Raw genomic sequence first — 7,058 nt, 5'->3', positions numbered from 1 at the left:
CAAAGGGCCCTCTGATTTTCATTTGAGCACCCGTCCCGGCAAACCAGGACCCCTGAATAAGACTGCGACCAGCCCTTCGCGCCCTTTATTGCGCCAAAATTACAGCGTGTGAATCTCATATGCACGGTAAGACAATCAGTGGACATCAGAGCGCATTACTTTAAAAGTCGGGCTCAGTAAGATGTAACCAGTTCAAGTCAAGTCAATGAAAGATTTCACATCGCACTAACAAATAGAAGGATGTGCACAATCACCAATGCACTAATGAATCTACGCTACTTTCTTCGTTGAAAATCCGTTGAAAGCTGCTCAATTTGCTATTTTGCTCGTCACTCATTGCCATCATATTTGTTCCGTTCAAGTGTCTCATTTTGGCCATTTTACTCCTGCTTTCGGGACGCTAAATGTCAAGACTTCTAAAAGCAGCATTTCCTGAAAATGTATTCTTGAGGCTGTATCCAACGTCAGGTGCAGTACTTGAGAACAGCTGCTATCAATAAGAAGTTGGCTATAACGCTTCACCAGAGTATGAACGTTGTTGGAACGGCTGTACCTGGTCACAGGGGCGGGGTTAAGTACATCAATATGGAAGATGGGCTCAGGTGGTTAAGCGCAGAGCAACGACGGCGTGGCGAACGCGCTTTTTCATCGCAAAACGGCGCACATTTTGCACCCTCCGTTGAGCTGCTCTAGAGGAGGAGAAAGCTGCGAAAATGCGGGGCAAGGCGGGAGGCAATATGCCCGTCACGCTGTAATGCATCTTTAACCTTTTTCTTTACTTTTTATGACACAAATTAGCGACCGATTTAGCGAATTAGCGACAACTTAGCAAATTAGCGACACATGTTACAGGAGGCATGGGGAGCGGGAAGTATTTTTTGTGGCAAAGGACAGAAATAGGTTATGAATGGGTGACTTGGTTAGTCCCCTTTCTTGAAGCTTCTGGGTGTTGCCCGCCAGATTGCTGCAAGGTTTATGGCTCTAAGTGATTAAAGTATATTGCTTCGTCTAACCATTCAACCAACATGCCTTTTTTGCCTGCGTTAAGAGCAATTATGATTTTGTCACATACCAGTGCAGTTGTATGTGAGAAGTACCGGAAGTAAGTACCGGAAGTACCGGAAGTACAAGTAAGTACCTGAAAACTATCGATCGGTCACGAGCGTTTCACATGAATAGTGCATTATCACCATAGCGTTACAAGTCTTTACGTGCTGCAGCCAAGTCGAAGACAAAAGCTGAACTTCAAAAACAAATGCTGGTTTGGTAGTGTCAAAAGTCCAGATCTAGGTCCAGGTCCGTAAGTACAGGCATCACAGCCCCCAAGGCTATAGAACCAATCATGTCTTCACCCCAGCCATGGCCGCAGTAATGTCCCGGCCGTCAGTCAGCTGCTAAGCCCGACTCATTCACGCATCGCAAGCAAGAGACACGGTAAATTGATCACCGTTTCTCGTGCGTTTCTAATACAGCGTGTTGTTGGAGTGCCAAGTGTTAAAAGCAGGTACATTCGCCTTTCTTCCCTCACTCTCGTTTCATCTTGCAACTCGCGGCGCCCCGTTGATCCGGGAAGGCTACGAGCACCAGCCGTGAGTGGCCTGAGTTTACTTGGAGAGGATGCAGGTCAAGCGCTGAGCACGTGCCCATGTGTTAATCGTTATAAGTCGAGTGGAAAAAGTCGAGTGGAAAAAAACTGGAACGGAAGCATCGATCTCATCTAGTCGAATGGGAGCAACGTCGACAGGGATAAAGTCGAATGGGAAAAGTCCGAAGAACAAACTGTCGAAGAGGATACTATTCGACAGGCTGCAAAATTCTCTGGGAAATAAGGCAAGTGACAAATGGTCATCATGATTAAAAGTGAATTGAGATAAAAGTAAACAATCATGGCACTAAAAGGATGTCAGACAAACAATCCATCGCCATTTGACGGCTGACATGAAATGGGTTGCCCAAATGCACTCGGATGTATTCGTAGACACAATGGATTTACCTGTCTCGGGAGTCTGGGGCCTTTTGGTAGAAAAAGGTAATTCGTTAGTTTTAAAGCTGAGAATTGCAGGGTGCTTTGAATGCCAAGACGTCACATATACAGCGGTCGGTTGTTTGACAAACCGTAACTCATAGTCATTTATGGTGCAAGAGCGAAAGCCCAAGGAGGTTCCAAGGATGCATAAACATCATTTTCAATTGGGCTTTACGGCGGAAAGAGTTCGTGCAAAGAAAAGACAGTGGCCATGAAACCAGTTCCCTCTCTCCATCTCTTCAACTCGTCCCACCACTCAAATCATCTGCCGGCTTTGCCTCTATTGAAAGGTGTCATGCCGAAGCATACCTGTCTTAAAGCAACAATACATGCGCTCCATGCATTTGGGACACAACGATCATTTACCCACTCGAATGTCGCCTTGACCTTTGTCGCTATGCCTACATTGGTCTTAGTCTTGATTTAACTACCGTCCGATACTTTCTAAAATGCGATGGGACCGACAGCAGTGCCTTATATGTACGTACCACGAAGGAAGTTTCCCTTTTACTGATGCTACCACTGATACAGTCATTTCCAGCAAACTGTGGTTAATATTCCACAAGCACTGCGCAAGACGTGACATATGCAACGCACGAGATGTGATACAATTTTCGCCAGCTCTCTTGCCTGAGCAATGAGAAAATGTATTTGGGCAAGCTATGAGAAATGAGCTTTTTCTCATATGAGGTGTGAGAAAATATATCCAGCACTTGACGATCAGGGCACATCCCAGAAGTATGGAAATTGTTTGGACCATCGGCAGCGTGTCGTTGGGATGATTTACCGGCGCCATGGTAAGGGCAAGATTTACCCTCTATGATTATTTTTCCATAGGGAAAGGAAAAAAACAAACCGGACGCTCAAGCCATAGTGCAGATGCCGATTACAAATGCACGAAGTAACGCACTTCGAAACTTTTCTACTGAAATGATGCCAGTTTATACACCGATAGTTTATTAGGCCAAAAGGTTTAGGTGATAATATGCACTTCGCTGAGAAGGAGCTTCGACGCCGCGATAGTATATTGCTCCAGCATGGAGCAAGGGACGTTCGCCCACGAAGAGAACGCGAGGAAATGATAGCCAGGTGGATTACACTGCATGCATTTACTGCTACATACACTGCATGTACACTACACTGCATGCATTTCCAGCAAAATGGCCGTTTCAGTGGGACACAGCTGTATTACGTCTGGAACACTACCCACGTCTGCGCGCGTGCCGTGTCAAGAAAACGTATGTCTGCACATCGGCCGCCATCTGTCGTGCAATCTCGCTGGGCGGCCGCCCCAAGCAGCTGTGGATGGTGACGTCATCGAAGCTGCGCAGGCGAAAATGACAGCTGTATAGCCTATACTGCTGCCAGATGTATTCATGACAGAAAACGCTAACGTCAGTGATTGTCCGCACACCAATCAGAGACAGAGACAGAGACAACTCACACCACATCAGATCTGCCCATACCCCGATGACAATAATCCAGATGGTGAGACGACGGCACAAATCATGGAATGCGTATGGTGCGGCATTACCCACACATGCGCTGGTCTATTTTAATGCCTTCGCCGCTTTTGAACTCTACGTTATTACACCACGTGTAATTTAGGGCGGGCATTATAGCAATATGCTGGTGAGGGCGAAGGACACCACCGACCCTATCTGCCGTTTGGTGATGGAGACGAAAGAACAATGTGGGAGGCAGACATGCTAGTATTACATGGCACCCAGACTACCAAGGTGCTCAAGCAGGTGCACAGCCGCCACCTCATCGCTAGTCATGCGGCTTGTAAGTCATAAAGGCTAGTCACGCCGCTTGTAGGCCATCAGGCCAGTTACGTGGCTTTTAGGTCACAAAGGCTAGTCACGCAGCTTGTAGGCCATCAGGCCAGTTACGTGGCTTTTTGGTCACAAAGGCTTGTAGGTTATAAAGCCAGTCCGTGGCTTTTAGGTCACAAGGGCTATTCACGCAGATTATAGGTCACAAAGGCTAGTCGCGCGGTTTGTAGGTCATAAAGGCTAGTCACGCGGCTTGTAGGTCATGTAAGCTAGTCACGCGGCTTCTAGGTCACAAGGACAGTCGCGCGGCTTGTAGGTCACAAAGGCTAGTCACGCGGCTTGTACATCATAGGGGCTAATCACGCGGCTTGTACGTCACAAAGAACTCGGGAGGCTGCTGCACGACCGCGAACCTGGCCTCCAGCGAGAGTTTCTGCCCCGGGACGGCGGTGAAGATGAAACGCTGCAGCAGGCAGGTGAAGAGCATGAACATCTCCATGCGCGCCAGCGTCTCTCCCAGGCAGAACCTCTTCCCGATGCCGAACGGGATGAGCCGCTCATCACGGCGCACGCTGCCGTCGGCGTGCAGGAACCGGTCGGGCCTGAACGCCTCCGGGTCACCCCAGTACTCCGGGTCCATGTGCACCATGTGCAGGTGCATAATCACCGTGGTGCCTTTGGGAATGGTGTAGCCGCGGAACGAGATGTCGCTCAGTGCACTGTGCGCCACTGCGTTAGGGAGGACGTTGGAACGCCGCATCACCTCCATCAGCGTGGCTTCAGTGTACGGCATGCGTGTGCGGTCGCCGTAGGTCGGCGGACATCCGCCGAGAACAGCGTCGATCTCGCGCTGTACGCGATTCTGCAACTCCGGATACTTGACCATGAAGAGCAATGCCCAGCTCAGAGAAGTAGACGGTCGTCTCCATGCCGGCGATGAACAAGTCCATGCCGATGATGGACAGGTTGCGTTCGGGTGAAGAGGCGAGCCTCAGCGTCTGGCTTCTCCATCTCCAGCAGGAACTGGTCGATGAAGTCACGGGGACTGGAGCGGTCCAGCGTCTGCCGATGCTCGTGGACCACCTCGCGGAACATGCCGACCGTGGTCTCGCGATGTCGGATCAGCGGCCTGTAGCCGCTCCACTCGGGGGCGATGTGACGCAGCCACGGCGCCAGATTCATCGGGTTACCAGGACCGATGGTAGTGAAGAATTCGTTGACCGTCGCGATGTAGTGTTGGGCCTTGGGATCACTACTCTCCAGCCGCTTGTCGGCGACCAGTCTCCAGAGTATGTTCAGCACCGTCAAGTTAAAGCGGAAGTTAACTTTCATCGGTGCATCAATGTCACGTGTCATCTCCTGGGAGAGCTCTTCGAATTCGTTCAATACTGTCGACTCCATGGAGTTTTTCCCGAAGCCCAAATCCCTCAGGTGCCTCAAAGCAAAGCGCCTGTGCTCTACCCAGGCAGGGCCTTCGCTCATGATGACACCCAACTTTTGTTGGAAGCTGCGGACTAGCACAGCAAATCTGTTCGGTCTTCCAGACAGCTCGTGCATCGCGCAGGCCTCTTTGATGTCTTCATACTTGCGAACGTGCACAATCTTGTCACCCGTTGGAAGCACGAAGCCAAGAAGATCCCCAAAGTCGTGCTGACAATGGTTCATGCTGGCATGAAACTGGCCCCGAATCCAGTCAATCACCGTCCAAATATTGCCAAAGATGAGAAATGTTGGAGGGCCTGAAAAGAACGCATTTTTAGTCTCAAACCAATCTCCCTTTGGGCCATTCAGTGATGCCTTTTCACCGGATGTGTCCTCAAAATCTGGGCCGTGGTTGCAGCGTCGTAGCATAGCAGTCGTAGCATAGCATCAGGAGTAGGAGAAGTAAATGTTTCATGTGTGCTATACTTCGCCCCAAGTTAAGTGTAACATATAAAAGCCGCGCACGTTGCAATTAAAGACAGCTTCCTGCGAAACTCCGTGATAACGTAGGCCTGCAGGTGGTGGACAAATGCAGATTTTTTCGGAAAACATCTCCACTTTGATTTCTTAAGGAGCAATGGATTTGTATTTTTTGGAGAAAGTTTTTACCCTCCTGCGTCAGAAGCAATACTTCATGGCACATCAATAAAAACCTGGGAATGTTGAGCCACACATTTTCGCCGGTGCCTGTCCATGAATACGCACTTGTGCGCCTACGCAATGAACACCCAGTGCAACCCACAGGGCGTGAGGATTATGTTCAATGGGCACCCTACAATCAGATGGTGTGTTCTCTACAAGCCCCAACTGGCCTTATCCAGGTCAAAATGTGTCCTCCGTAGGTCAGAAATCGCCCTCTACAGGCCGGAATGGGCCTTTATGTGCGGAAATGGTTCATTGGAGGCCTTAAGGAGCCCTCAACGGGTCATGATGAGACGTTCACAAGCCAAATTGGGCCTTCAATAGATCAGAATTAGTCACCTAACAGGATAGAATGTTTTTTGAGTCAATAATGAGCTCTCTGCTAATGAGAGCGGCCTTCACAGTTAATTATGACAACTTTACTGGACAGAAAATGCCCATTCTAGGCCTGAATGGGTCCCTGCACATGGAAACGTAGACCCTGCATTAGTCCAGAATGAGCCTTTTGCAGGCAAATGTGAACAGCGTACTGGTCAGCCCACAGGCCTAGAATGACCCTCTTTCAGTCGAAATAAACCTGCATAGGTCTGAATGAGCCCTGGACAGATCAGAATGAGCTTCCACGGACTTGCATCATCCCGTAACAGCTCAGAATGGCCCTTACAACAACACAGAGGCGCTTAGTATACCATAATATAGCAGAATTGGCCCTCCACAGACACTACAAGATGAAGGGGGCCTCCAGCTTTCAAGAAAAAGGGGAGCGAGCTTCCCCACTATCTCCCTCCCCTTCCACAAACCTCCCCTCCCCCCCCACCCCCTCTGCTAAGTTCTCGTGCCTTCGGTCACCCAGCAAGCTGTGTGGGCGCAAATACGTACCCGGCGGAAAGTTGGACGGTCGCTGCGGCCTCCGAATCCACAAGAACGCGACGCCGTCACCAGCAGCAAGAACACAGCGAGAGCCACATGACAGCGAGTACAGGCCGCGCCGCCGGAAACCGCTCAGCCGGTGGCCTCCCAGCGCGCGCAGGAATCCACGACTACCCGGTGTCTCCGCGACACGCTCTCTCTCTCAGAGCCCCGGTTCTCGCGCCGGGCAGATCCCCTGTCCTTGGTTTGCAGACGTTGCC

At 50.2% G+C, this 7,058-nt stretch overlaps 1 pseudogene; it reads right to left on the bottom strand.

The window, feature by feature from the left end:
• Nucleotides 1-4,159: 4,159 nt before the first annotated feature.
• Nucleotides 4,160-6,850, bottom strand: LOC119104410 (methyl farnesoate epoxidase-like; annotated as a pseudogene).
• Nucleotides 6,851-7,058: the final 208 nt, after the last annotated feature.

The sequence above is a fragment of the Pollicipes pollicipes genome, unplaced genomic scaffold, assembly GCF_011947565.3.
Source record: "Pollicipes pollicipes isolate AB1234 unplaced genomic scaffold, Ppol_2.1 Scaffold_6052;HRSCAF=7182_pilon_pilon_pilon, whole genome shotgun sequence".
NCBI classification, from domain to species: Eukaryota; Metazoa; Arthropoda; class Thecostraca; order Pollicipedomorpha; family Pollicipedidae; genus Pollicipes; species Pollicipes pollicipes.
Note: the sequence above shows the minus strand (reverse complement) of the source record. Positions and strands in the feature narration are given on the sequence as shown.